Raw genomic sequence first — 14,498 nt, 5'->3', positions numbered from 1 at the left:
GATATTCTGATTTCATACATTAGTCAGTATATTAACATAGGAATACTGTATATTCACTGCTGGAACTCTGTGAACTTGGAATTTTTTTTTTTTTTATTTTTTTTGGTTTTTCTCCAGTACCAGGAACCGAATTCACGACCTTGCGCTTGCCAGGCAGGTGCTTTGCCGCTGAGCTAAACCCCAGCCCTTGAACTTGGAATTTTTATTGTGGAAAGATAGTTTTTAACAAAGTCAGTTTCTTTAATAAAGCTGTTCATATTTTTTATATCATCTTGGGTTCATTCTTTAAGTTTTGTAAAGTTTTAAAAAAATTTTTAAAAAGCTATCCTTTACACTTAGTTTATGATCAATTTTACTGATCTTTCTTGAGAACCAACTTTTGGCTTTTGGTTAGTGTTTTCTGTTTTGTTTTTCTGGTTCACTGATTTCTATTCATTTCTTTTCTTGTACTTATTTTGGTCTTCTCTTTCTAGTTTCTCACATTGGAAACACAGGCTTTTTCTTCTTTTCCAAGGTAGCTTATAAGGCCATAAATTTCTTTCTAACTGCTGTTTTAGCTGCATCTTACAAATTTCTTACAGTGCCTTTTGAGGTAATATGGTAATTAATATAAACCATAAATAAATAAAGTATACAGATTTGACAGATGTACTTACCTATCCATGAATCTATCACCATAATCAAGATAATGGCCCTATCCATCACCATCAAAAATGTACTCAGTTCCCTGGCAACCACTGATTAGCTTTTTGTTATAATAGATTAGTTTTCATTTTCTAGAATTTTGGATAAATGGACCTATAAAATATGTATACTTTGACTTCTTTCACTCAGTGTAATTACTTGAGATTCGTCCATATTATTGTATTGAAAACTCGTTTCTTCTCACTTACCTCTGCAAAAATGCCGCCCATTGCTTACTTATTGCCTCAGTTGTTCACAGTACCACTGCGGCTGTTTATCTGTTCAGTTCCATGCCATTTGATTGAAACCATCTTGGACTATCTCTTCCATTTTTCTTACTCTAATCATATTTTTATCTTGGATAACTACTGACTTTTTGTCTCTAGAAAAACTGTGAGGGAACTTAATATAAAGTCTACTCATTGTTCCTCTGAGAATGTTTTATCTCTCTTATACCAATGCAGTGTTTTGGGGGTTTGCTTTTTGTTTGGTTTGACTTTTTTTTCTTTTGTAGTCCTGGGAATCAAACACAGGGTCTCACACATGCTAATCAAGTGCTCTACCAGTGAGCTACAGCCCAAGCCTGATTGAATTGATGGAATGTGAATCAAATAAACATAAGCTATTAACTAAGTCAATATTGAAAATATTTGCCCTTTTCTTTTCCAGGTAAAAATGTCTCCATCATACCATCAGTCCAGAGGAGATCCTGCTGCTAAGAAGGTGAGTTTTAAAGTTTAAAAAAAAAAATTCCTTCTGTGTGTTTATTCTCCTCGCGTGAACAATCTTCTTGAAATGACAGTGATATTTAATCATCTTAATACTGTCAGAAGTTTCTTCTGATTGGATGCTTTAATGACATGTTGCCAGGACCACTTGGCTCTTCCAGAGAAGCCAAGTGGGGTTTGGGACCCAGCTCTGTCTCCTGGCAACTGAGGACTGTCAGTGTTCTAGAATTCCCATCCTCGGTACCAGGTACATTGTCAGTGAGAGGTATTCTGAGGGAAAATTATGTCATCCTTTTTAATAATATGCTTTCCCTCTTGATAGCTATGTCTAAAACTGTTGGTCAGAGATATAAACACTTCGGCACATGCCATGTAGAGGTTCTTAGTAAGTGTGCGTAGACCAGACCTGTCATCTGGCCTTTTTAGTCCCAGCCTGCCTGTAAACCCTGTGGTACAGACGGGCTGAGAGTTCTTCACCTGAGCAGCTCTCAGATGACATCAGGAGAATGACTGAAACCATTTTCTCTCAGCTGCAACACTGCCACTGAAACATGTAAACACACTGATATTTCTGCTGTGTTTTCTCTTACCATCTTTCATTTGCTGATAGCTGAAACATTTTCTTCCTTTACCTTTTTATTTACAGTTTCAGCCACCATCCATGTCAGCAAAGCACTGTAGAACAAAAATAACAACTTGCTGGTTCTGTTGACTAACAGTAGCTTTTAGCTTCAAAGCTGTGTGGCAAAACAGGTCCCTTTTCTCTGCGGAATCCTCTGAGACTTTTTCAAAAGCAAAGAATAAAAACAAAATATGTTGTCTGAATAACCCTAGTACATTCTGTACATGAAAAGCGCTTGCACTCCTGTCAAGCAGTGAGGACAGACAAGTCTGAGGCCGTGATCACCGCCACTCAGAACCATCACGTGTAACGTGAGGGGCTAGCGTGAGCCCATATACCTCAGCTTCATGTTTCTCCAGTGCGTGCCTGCCACCAACTACTTCTGAAGCAAAGCTTTGTTTTTAGCTCATGGCTTTGGAGTTTCAAGTTCAAGATCTGGTGGCCCCACGGGTTTGGGCTTCTGTTGAGAGTGGCACATAATAGCGGAAGCACATGTTGGAGCTGGTGGCCCCAGGTGGCACTCCTAAGTGCCAGAGTGATAAGTGGGAACTTAAGCCTTTTTTGTGTAGGAATCAGGACTATATCTATTTTATCCAGTCTACCTATCTTGAATATCTTTTAATCAATAAGAGCTCATTTCTAGTATTTACAATACTGATCAATAAGCCACTAATTGAATGATTTAAAGGATTTGTTTGTTTGCTTTTTGTTAACTTACAGTCTTAAGTATTGGTCAACAAATGAAGAGCTATAGGGCTTTTGGTAGCTTTCTCAGGGACTTCATATGAGCTCACTGCTCCTGAAATAAATATTCTTAATTAGGGCCTCTGACCACCAGAGTTGAAGCCCAAACTAAATAGCACATATTTATTATCAGGCTGTTAATGGTGTCTGTAGTTCCTGACATGTGCACGGTAACAGACGCCTGTGCCAGTGCAGGGAGTGAAGGAAGGCTTCCCAGAGGAAGAAGAGCTTGATCTAGCTTTGAAAAATGAAGGACAAAGTCTCCCAGGCAGATAGATGGGGTGAGTGTAGCACAATGGAGTAAATAGGGGAGGCTGTGTATGTGTTCAGTGTAAAAGCATGAGAAGGTCTCGCAAGAGATGAACGGAGATCCAAACCTCAGAGAGCCCCAGTCTGTGAAGTTTGCTTTTTATCTTGAGGATAAGTTTCTACTAAAGGTAAGTATAAGGGCAAAAAGGCTAATTTAAAAAATAAGTCAGTTGTGTGGGCAAGAAAAAAGTTCCTAACCCTAGGCTGTGTTAATGAATCAACTCAATATTAGCTGCCCCTGCCCAGAAAATTCTTCCTTCCACTCTGCGTAAGTATCAGTTAGGGTGTCCTTCCTTCTTTGAGCTCATAGCCCCCTGAACTAGTCTCTATCATTGTACTCACCTTGATGCACTGAAATTGCCTCTTTAAATACATCTCTCATTAGAGCAAGTGTGTCCTGAGAGCAGGAACCATATCAGTTTTGCTTACTGTTATTGTATGTGTAAGTATAGAAGAAAGCAGTTGCTCAGTTGTCCAAGAATGAATGAATGAATGCATGAAATATGAAGAAAATCCCACAGGATTTGTAGTTGTTTATGGGACTGAGGAGAAAAGAGGTTTCTGGCTGTGATAACTGGAAGAGAAACAAATGAAACATCGTTGCTGATTCAGACACATATTCCTCGCTTGGCTAGTTTCCTACTCTTTGCTCTGAATTAGTATTTTGAGGGAGATTTACATGAAGATCAGCGTGACACTCAGCACCTCCTAGTACTTCCCCACTCGTACAAAATCTTTGTGTGTATACGCTCATGTGTATATATATCTACCTATCCCTTGTCTGTATACATCTACCTGTCTATTCTGGTTCTCATCCTTGAGCTAGAGTTTCTCTTCCCAGAGTTGCATTGACAGATGGAAGCGGTAGTGTCTGTTAAACAGAGACTGCAAAAGTGACATGAGTAAGAAACAGAAAGGAAGCAGCCGTTTGGTGATGCAGTAGAGTCCCTGTTGACCCATAACTGAAGAAAGTGTTTGCTGACTCTCCTCACCACCAGCCCTGCCAAGAGCTGCATTCACCTGCTGAGGGAGCAGGAGCAGTGCTCTGAAAGGCTCTGCTAACTTCTTGGGACGTGTGTTTCACATAGCAGTCACTTTTGAGGACCTCCGTGTGTCAGAGGGTATGACACATTCTACCCCATGTATCTTTTCACAGCAGTTTGCATTTATAGATATTTACAAAATCTCTGGACTACAAATACTTATTGTATAGATATGTGTAGTATACGAAATTTGTATATAATATTTATTTTCTGTATATAGAATTTCTTCTTAATTGACTAGTTACAAAGTTAGAAGATACACATGCTTCCCCAGAATCTTTTCATTGTTTAATCGTGGATGACCTGAAATTTAAAAGTCAGGAAACACTGCTGTCAGATGAAAATTGACACAGTGGTCCAGTACAGTGCGAGGCCTAGATCCAAATGGGAGGTGTTGACAATGGCTGAGGTGGATGAAAGGAGTTAGTTGATGGCAGCTTCAAAGACCACTTAGCTATGATACATCTCTGCTCAGCTATTGAAGAAATAAATACCCTCGAGGGACTTTTGTAGCAAAAGTTGGATCTGTCATATGCATACTCACCAGAGATAGCATTTTGTCTCAAAGATTAATCCCAGAAGCCTGGTTCCTTCTGAGATACTGCCTGGTGTCAAGTAGCTTTTCCACAGTCATGTCTGCACTGTGGCCAAAGACTCCTCCGGCCAGTTGTGCCACTGAAACGTTCATAGTTGTTTCCTCAGAGTAACTTCTGCTTAGATACAAAATACAGGGAATGGGAGAGTGAAAAACTTTTCCAATATTTCTGTGGTTCCAACCAATAAATATTTAGCAAGCCTCAGTTAGGTGCTAGGCTTTAGAGGGACTAAAGTCAGTGAAATATATAGTGCTTCTCTTGGCACATCTGCACATCACTGGTGACTAAACTGGTGGAGAAATTGATTTGCTGTTTCTCAAATATTCAAGTATAAGAATTTAGAGATTATTTCTTTTATTCCAAGTACTCTGGTGAAGTTAGATTTTTAAAACCCAGTTCCTAGTCTTGGTACTCATGTTGGGAATGCAGACAACTACACTTGCTGAAGTTTATTGAATTGCAGGGATTTTTGTTTTGTTTTCTGTTTTTACCAGAAAAAGTCTTGCCAAGCTGCTGTTTCCCTGTTTCCATAACAACAAGACAGCTGGTTACAGTGTCTCAGCTGGCTGGTCCTGAGAATGGCTGGTGAAGAGTTTCACAAGTCAAGAGAAACACAAAATAAGGAAAGCACTGGGGTAGCTGCATCATCATCTAGGCCATCACTTAGCGGTGGCTTAAATATTCATTTGCCTTTTTATTCCACCCTTAACTCTTTCCTGCAAAGATTCAAGTCCTCAAAAACAACAAAGGGAAAGCCCTTGATGGATGTCAGTGCATCTTCCTTAGAATCTTTGTCATAGTAGGACTTTTATCCAAATGGAAATTCAGAGCCTTTACTGATTAAAAAAAAAAAATCAAGGAAACCAAGAACGTGATTTGGTCTGTGTTTTTGCATAGGCAGGATGGAAAATCTCAGCAAATCAAGTGCCTTTTTATACTAATGTAAGGAAGCTGATATCTAGTTGCCTTCAGACATCTGAAGGGCACTCATTTGTTTTTGATTTTTTGTTTTGTTTTTTCTGTTTTTGTCTTTTTTTGAGACAGGGTCTCGCTCTGCAGTTCAGCCTGGCCTTGAGCTCACTTTGTAGCCCAGGCTGGTCTTGAACTCGCAACGATCCTCCTGCCTCAGCCTCCCGAGTGCTGGGATTACAGGCATGTGCCACTACGCCTGGCTTGAAGGACACTCATGTGAAAGAAAGTGTGGGTGTTCCTAATAGGTTAGAGGACAGAACTAGTACCTGTAGGTAGCCACTATGTGGATATTGTTAGGAGTGTTTTATGGTGTGGTGCATTCATTATAATTGACGCATTCTTATTAACTAAAAACCCCATGGTTTACATTAGGGTTCACTCTATGTTGCGTACTCTTAGTTCTGGTAAATGTGTAATGAAATGTATCTACCAGAGTGTCATACAGAATAGTATGACTACCCCCAAAATCCCTGTGTACATATTTATCCTTCCGTCCTGCCTCCCCAAACTTCAGGCAACCACTGATCTTTTTACTATGTTCATAGTTTTGTCTTTTCTAGAATGCCCTGTAGTTACAAGTATGAAGTCTTTTCCAGTTATCTTCTTTCACCTGATAAGCAGCACTTAAGAGTTCAGTGTCTTTTCATGACTTGATAGCTCTCTCTCCTTTTTTTAATCATTGAATAACATTCCCTTGTCTGAATGTACCAAAGTTTATCCATTCATCTACTGAAGACCAAATTAGTTGCATCCAGGTTTTTACAGTTATGAGTAAAGCTCCAGTAATCATATATGTGAGTTTTTGTGTGGACATATGTCTTAGTTACTTTTCTCTTGTTGCTGAGACAAAATACCCAATGCCCAAAATTAAGGAAGGAAAAGTATTTAGCTCACAGTTTGTGGAGGTTTCAGTCCGTAATCAGCTGGCTCCAAGGCAGAGTGACATGGCACAGGGGCAACACTTCAAGATGGCACAAGACAGCAAAAGCAGCAAGAGCAAAAGGCGGGGAAGCGAGCCTCTTTTTCTCCCTTATATCATATGCCGACTGTTAGCCCATGCCTACACCATCTCCAGGCCCTCCTGCGCAGACTCAGGATGAATATAAAGGAAGGGCTCTGGCTCCTGCTGAGTCACATAGTTAACCTTCTAAGCTTCTCAAATTGACACAGTGAAGGACATCCTAGAGTGGTGAGGGAATGTCCTTTTCACCCCAGGATGTAGAATTGCTGAGTTACTTAGTTAAGCTTCTAGACTCCTCAAGCTGATACAATGTATCAATCATAACGGCATAAGTTCTCATTTGGATAAATACCTAGGTGCAGGATTGCTACATTGTATGTTAAGATTATCATATTTGTTTTCCATAACTATTACAGAATGCCTGAGACAGTTAATTTATAAGAGAAGGGTTTATTTTGGCTCATGGCTCTGGAGATTCTAGTCCAAGATCAAACAGTCCCCTTTGTTTGGACCTCTAGCAATGGCAGCACATTATGCCAAGAACACATAATAGAACAAACCACTTACATCTCAAGCCAAGAAACAGAGAACTAGGAGCCTAGGGTCCCATCATCAGCTTTGATAGCACCCGCAAGGGACCTTCGGACCTTCGAAATAGGCCCTACCACTTAAAGATGGATAGTAAGTCCCAAGAGTGCCTCCATGGGGACCAGGCGTTTAACACATAGTCCTCTGGGAGACATTCAACATACAAACTATAGCAGTCATGTTCAGATTTTCTTAACTGCCAGCTGTCTTCCAAAGTGGATATGCCATTTCTCATTCTCAAGAATGAATGAGAACAGCTATTGCTCAACATCCTTACTAGAACTTATGTTGTCAGTGTTTTGGATTTTAGCCATTCTAAAATACTGGTATCATTTAGCGACATCACATTTCTTTTAAATGTGCAATTCCCTAATGATATGATGTTAACTATCTGTCCATATGCTTGTTTGCCATCTGTATGTCTGTATGAATATTTAATGATTTTTCAGAATTTTTAAGGTTCTTAGTCGGTTTGTTTGTTTGTTTGTTTGTTTGTTAGTGGTGCTCTGGGATTTCCCATATGTGTTTTAGCTTTTCTGATCCAGATTCTGTTGTAAACTAGCTCAATTCCAGTTATATAATAACACATTACTCCTCCCCTCCTTTGTGGTATTATTATACGTAGTACCTTTGTGAGTGTTACAAACTCAACAGTATGTTGTTTTAAATAGTACTTTACTGTGTCCTGTCATGTGCTTAGCTCGGTAAACCTTTGCTTCTACACATCTCTTTTGTGCAGATATGATATACGCATGTATGCATAGTTCTATGTATAAATTTCTGTGTTTGTGGCCCAAAATTCTGTTGTACACATTTTATGCAGTTGCTTTTTAAAATCAGTAATGAGAAAAAAAAGGAGCTCATCTCTACAGTGTTTTATAATTTCATGATTAGCTGTTCCAGCTCTCCATCTTCCATGTGGCTTTGACATGGCTTCTTCAGTCACTTGCTTTCATGCAGAACTCCCTTTAATAGCTACTGTCAAGCAGGTCTGCTCACAACAAATTCTCAGTTTCTCTTATCTAGGAAAGTTTGTTTCACCTTCATTTTCAGAATATACCTTTGCTGGACATAGGATTCTTGGTTGACAGGGTTATGCTTTGTTTTTTTTAACATTTTGTGTATATTATCCACTGCTTTGTGGCCTCATTATTTCTGCTGTTACTCTTACTGAGATTCCTTATAAGTGACTAGTGTTTTTTCTCATGCTATATTCAAGATTTTGAGTCACGTACATTCAGCATTTTTGTTATATCTATTGTGGCTCTTTTTTATTTTATCCTATATAGAGGTCATTGTGCTTTCTGAATGTCTAGGTTATTTTCAACAGATTTAAGAAGCTTCTAGGTAAAATTTCTTCAAAAATTTTTCTTTTCCTATCTTCTTTAGTCCCATTAAATTGTGTGTTACTGTGTGGTGCCGCTTCACATTTCTTCTCCAAAGCTCTATTCATTTTTCCTTATTTTTTTTCCTCCCCATTCTTCAGCTTGCATAATCCCTATTGACCTGTCTTCACGTTCACTAATTCTTTATTCTGCAAGTTTACATGTACTATTCACCCTCTAGTGAACTTTTTATTTCAGTTATTATAGTTTTCAGCTCCAGATAGTTTGTATGTCCTTACTCATCTTCTCTATTTGATATATGTTGTTGTCCTAGCTTCTTTTACTTTTCAAATCATGCTTTCCTTTAGTTCTGTGAACATACTCATAATAACTATTTTTTCCCACTAAATATAGCATCTAGTTATTCCTCAGGTTGTTTGTGTTTCTTGCTTTTTTTCTGGGAGTATGATCATACTTTCCTGTTTATTTGCATAGCTCATATTTTTACTGGAAACTGGACATTTTTGGTAATATATTGTATACTCTGTATACTCCCCTCCCCCGTTACTATGATTTGCTTATTTACATTTTTTTTTTTTTAGTTTATTTTATATTTTTGTCTTTTTGAGACAGGGTCTCACTATGCAGTTCATGCTGGCCTTGAGCTCACTTATGTAGCCTAGGTTGGTCTCAAATGATACTCTTGCGTCAGCCTCCTGAGTGCTGGGATTACAGGCATGTACCACCATGCCTGGCCTACATTTATTTTAATGACTGACTAGATTAATGTAGTGAAGTCTGTTTTCCTCCACAGTATTACACCTCAGGGAGATATAATGTGAGGTATATCTATAGTCACCCTGGGATTACAGTGCTAGTGGCTGGGCTCTTTCTTTTCTGACCACATCCAGCTCTTAAACTCCAGTATTTGCCTGGTGATTGCTCTGTTGTTTTCAACAGTGGCCACTAGGATACAAATTGCTCTTCAAGCTAATCTAGTCTAATTGTGTTTCCGTTTTAAACAATAGTTTCTGAAGTCTGTTTTTTATGTTTCCTGTGGCCTCATGTAGGCTCCTCTCAGTTGTCTTTTTCCTTAGTTCTCTTCTGCAGAGTAATCAACCTGTAGTCTAAATTGTGTCTTCAGAGCTGGGGATATAGCTCAGTGGCACAGTGCCTGCCTGGCAAGCATGAGGTTTTGAGTTCAATTCTCAATACCCAGATAGATAGATAGATAGATAGATAGATAGATAGATAGTGTCTTCATTAGATTGGTGAATCTTCTCCCAGTTCCCTTTAACCGCATCTTCCACTATTCTTAAGAACATACTTAAGTTTCACCATCTCTGTGCTCTGTTGTAAAGGAAGTCAGTTCTTTTTGGAAGAAAGCAGAAGCTATATGTTTAAAGGCCTACTTCTCTCCCAAAGAACAATTCCTGAGCCAGGACTCTGGAGTTGAGAGTAGGGATAATGGCAAGTTTCTCTCTGAATATCATACCCTACCCTGACCTCCCCTACATCCCCTTCATGTGCACACCCTCTAGGAGCTGAATGCCTTTGGAAGGAGGAGCACTGCAGCCTCTAGTCCTCTTGACTTACCTTGTCCTGGTGTTCTTGTCCTAAACAAAGAATTGGACAAAAAAAGTACAAAATTATTGAGGTTTTATACAAAAGGTAGGAAAAGAAACGTGCTCTGCAGAGTGAGTATGGGTGTATTCACTACAACTGAGCACAGGAAAAGAAGTGCACTCTACAGGGTGAGAGCAGGCCACTGTGAAAGAGTGAGCATAGTGGTCTAGAGTTTAATGGCAGCCTTATATTTCCCTCTCCTTTTGTGTCTCTGGTGTCAGATCTAAGCCATTTTACCTTGATTTCTCACAAGAAGAATTAAAGATAGCATTCTCTGATTGGTCTCAGGTGCAGGGCTTCTGTGCATATCTTGGATCTCTGTGATTGACAGGTCACACCCACTTGCCCATCCAGTTTGCCACACCCTGATTTCCTGCCTCATTGGCATGGAGCCACTATCTCTCAAGGCAAGACAATGGCAATCGTGGACCCTGGCTTTTTAACACTTAGCCCTATCAGTGGAGTGTGTAAGAAGAAAGAATCTCTACCACCTCAGAGGTGAACTCACCTGGAACTTAATCCAGACATGTGTAGCTGAAGGCAGGATGAGAGTTGCTGATGTCCTGCTCCTACTCAGAAAAAGGCCTCCTACTTGGAGGAGGGAGAGCCTGCTGCTCTTGACTGCAAGAGTCTGGTGTGGAGTCTCCACCTCACTAAGTTGGGAAGTGGGAAAGGGACAGTCTTGATCCAAATATCACAGACACTCACTGTTTTAAACAAATTCATAGTGTTCTGGGGATAATTATCTTTTCATTTGCTATTTGCCCTTAATTTGATGGGTAAAAATAACTCCCAACCTGTGAGATGTCAGATATGCTGAGTTCCTGGTCTCACAACATCAAGGAATGAAGTTGCAAAACAAGGAGGAGGTTAGGAGAGTTTTATGGTAGAAAAGAAAAAGAACTCCTGGGTTTCCAGGAAGAGTCCTGAGTGGGTGGCCACATGGTCTGTTATCCAGAACTAGTTATACATAGATAAGCTGAGCACAAGAACCACCCAGTTGTTCAGTGGCCAGCTCACAGGTGGCTGTTTGGATTTAAAATGAGCAAATGAAACCCAGACTCTCCAACCCAGTTCCTCAGCATACACAGTTTAAAGGAAACTGGCATTTTAGAGGAAAAAAATGATTATTTTGCATTTGAAGTTCTTCAGAACTCAAGAGCTTAGTAGAGAGTGGCTGTACTTCTCTTTAGTAGGAAAGGAGCTGCATTCCATGTTGTTTAAGGAGGTTCATCCTTGGTCCAAAGTCCTAGTTCACTGTCTATTCTTCATTTCAGTTCCCATCAATATGACTGATTAGCCGACTCTGACTTAGGCCCCTCCCTAGCTAGCTGCCTTACTCATAAGCTAACTAAATAAACTATTCTTTATATTAACACCATTGCTGGAATCTTTAAATGACTGGTGGTTTTGTTTTTAAATACTTTCCACCAGTTTCAGTTGGGAGCAGGGTAGTGTGGCTCCTCAGGCTGTCTGCTGGGAGTTGGTCTTTCCTTATCCATTTTTAAATAACCAGTACCCTGCTTCTGCATGAGAACCACTTCAGGAAGCAGGATGTTCCGCTTTAGAGAAGAAGCTCTAAAACAGTTCTTCCCTATGGTGGATGACACCTTTACCCATTTATCCTAGTCCTTCCTCTGGGAGCTACCAAAAGATATCTAACCCCTCTTTGAGAGAACAGCCTCCCAGGCCTTCGTGTAATTGAAGTCGTGAATCCTCAGCTGTTCTTCTCTTGTCTGGCAGAACATCCGCAGTGCATTTCTTCTGTCATCTCCACCGCATCGTGCCCCATCTCTTCACTACTGCTACTGTAGTTCAGGTGAGGTCACCTGAAAACAAGATGAAATCATCACCTTCCTTATTCTAGATTCTCTTTCTATAAATGGAAGCAAAAGCACATTAACATTTCCAGCAGTCATTTTGAATGGTTGATTCAGTGAACATATTTGATATCAAACTCCTCATTCTGTTCATACATGCTACTGATGTTCACACTGTTGTTTCTGGGTCCAAGTGCAGAGCTTTGTTTATATTGTTCCATAACTTTCAAGAATCATGATTAGATGCATAGACTTCTTTTACCTCTATTCAAATCATTAGTAAAATATTTGTGTAAAACAAATCCAAGGGTAGAACACTACATGAGAACCACATCATCAAAGACCTAGGTAGCTTCATTCACTAGTCACCATGCTGTGGCCTTTGAGAACTAATAGGACTGGTGTTCCTGTTTTCAACATTACACCTCGGCATGATTGTTTCTGCTCAGATCCTGAGTCTCTTGGAGGGGACAGCATGTGAGGTCATCTCAGTGCTAGTGGTGGTTCTCTATTCCATCCTTGCACCCCCTCACAGTTCCATTGTGTTTACCATCTTCTTGGACTTTTGGCTCCTACAGTAGACTGTTGATTGAGTTACAAATGGGCTTTTCCTCCCATTTCCTGACACTTGCAGGTATTTCCCTTAATACGTGGCAGTTATCTCTTTTCAGTATGTGTGCAGAGCAGCTAACAGACCATTACTGAACATTAAAACAACTCAGTAGACCTTTCTTAATTGCACTGTGCAGAATTATTACTTATTTTATAAAGATCATAGAATCCAAGCAGCACAGCTTTATAATCTGAGTCTGCTCTGAACTGCCCTGATGGTGTTCTCAGGTGGCTGATACACTATAATGGCAGAATACAGCCTTCTGTAATGAAAGGCTATACTTTCAGGGATCATTTCTATAGTATGTTACCAGAGAAGTTTCTCTGATTGTGTAGAGTACCAGAAACCACGAGGAGGAGGCGTAGTATTCCTTCCTGAGTGTGAAGCCAGCTCTTGGTGTTGCTTTGGTGAACTGCCACTTGCCATTGATGATCGTTCTTGCTTTCTCCTTGTGGGAAGCAAGAGGGAAGGAACGCAGTCTGAGTGGCTTCTGTTTTATGGAAGACAGGCAAGGGATATAGCTCAGTGGCATAAGTGCCTGCCTGGCAAGTGCAAGGTCCTGAGTTCAATTCCTGGTACAAAAAAAAAAAAATTTGTAATGACCAGTGTACCAAATCAGTTATTGTACCATCCCTGGAAGTTCACACTTTTTTATACAGTATCAGAACATTGGGCTGGGTATATTCAGAAAACTGAGAAATCTCTTTCTGTTAAAGCACAGGGAAGGGAGAAGATAGATGAAATACGGACTGATGTTTGGTACAGTCTATTTTGACAGAAGCCACTTCCTTGGGACATTTGTATTTTGTTGTCTTTGGTACATATCCTAAATCCATTCTGTTTTTTTTTTTTTTTTTTTTTTTTTTTTTTTTTTTTTTTGGTTTTTCTCTGGTACCAGGAACCGAACTCACGACCTTGCGCTTGCCAGGCAGGCGCTTTGTCACTGAGCTAAATCCCCAGCCCCCTAAATCCATTCTGTCTATGATACATTGGTTCTTTTATAATCACATGAACAAGTTTTAAGTTTTAGCTCTTTGGTTGTATAGTAGAATATCTGCTGATGGTAGGTATTGTTCTAAATATACCACACCCTTAGAGAGGCCCCACTGTATTGATTAGATCACAACATATTGTTTAACATTTATAACCGGTTTTATAAGTAGAAAGAATAATCTCTAAAATAATGATAAAAGCAGAGTACTATAAATACTTAAATTGGTAACATAGTATTGTCATCAAATAGTATGTGCGGTACATAATTTATATACTACACTTTTACACTACTGGCAGTGCAGTAGACTTGTTTACACCAGAATCTCCACAAACACATGAGTGACGTGTTACTCTGTGACATTATGATAGCTATAATGTGAGTGTGCGATAGAAATGTTTCAACTCCATTATGTTATGAAACCACTGTCTTATATATGGTCCATTGTTGACCAAACTGTTATACACCCCATGACTGTGTACCTTTTTCCTGTCATTTAAATCCTTAAACATATTTATAAAATAGATATTTTAAATGGTCTGCTAATACCACCGTCTCTGAGTCTGTTTTAGTCAAATTTCTTTCCTTGTTATGGGTCACATTTTCCTACTCCACATATCTAGAAACCTCTGATTGTGTGCTGGATATTGTGAGTGCTGTGTTGATGAGCATCTACATTCCAATACTGATTTCTGGAGCTCAACCTAACTTCAAATTCTGCTCACTGCCCGTCCTACCCTTCCCAGGCTCCTACTTCTAAATCCTTAATTCAGTCAGACTTCCATGCTCTACCTGAGCTCTCCTTCCCTTGCTACAGTCTGGATCATGCCGCTAGAATACCAGAGAAATCAGGGGACTCTGTATGCTTCCCCCTTT

The 14,498-nt window shown here is 39.7% G+C and overlaps 1 protein-coding gene and 1 long non-coding RNA gene across 2 annotated transcripts in view; one reads left to right on the top strand and one right to left on the bottom strand.

Annotated features, from left to right (window-relative positions):
* Positions 1–14,498, top strand: part of Vps8 (vacuolar protein sorting 8 homolog (S. cerevisiae)) — a 211,019-nt gene that overhangs the window by 180,962 nt on the left and 15,559 nt on the right. The gene's annotated exons all lie outside the window — the stretch shown is intronic.
* LOC106148372 lies at positions 3,460–13,135 on the bottom strand. The gene is made up of 4 exons (XR_001233764.1): positions 10,707–13,135; positions 10,169–10,188; positions 4,675–4,840; positions 3,460–3,661 (listed from the first exon to the last, which is right to left on the bottom strand). It is a non-coding gene; the product is annotated as an uncharacterized LOC106148372 (long non-coding RNA).

The sequence above is a fragment of the Chinchilla lanigera genome, unplaced genomic scaffold (genome assembly GCF_000276665.1).
Source record: "Chinchilla lanigera isolate Chin_1 unplaced genomic scaffold, ChiLan1.0 scaffold00019, whole genome shotgun sequence".
Taxonomy (NCBI): Eukaryota; Metazoa; Chordata; class Mammalia; order Rodentia; family Chinchillidae; genus Chinchilla; species Chinchilla lanigera.
The sequence above is the reverse complement of the archived record's forward strand: the minus strand, read 5'-3'. Positions and strand labels throughout refer to the sequence as shown.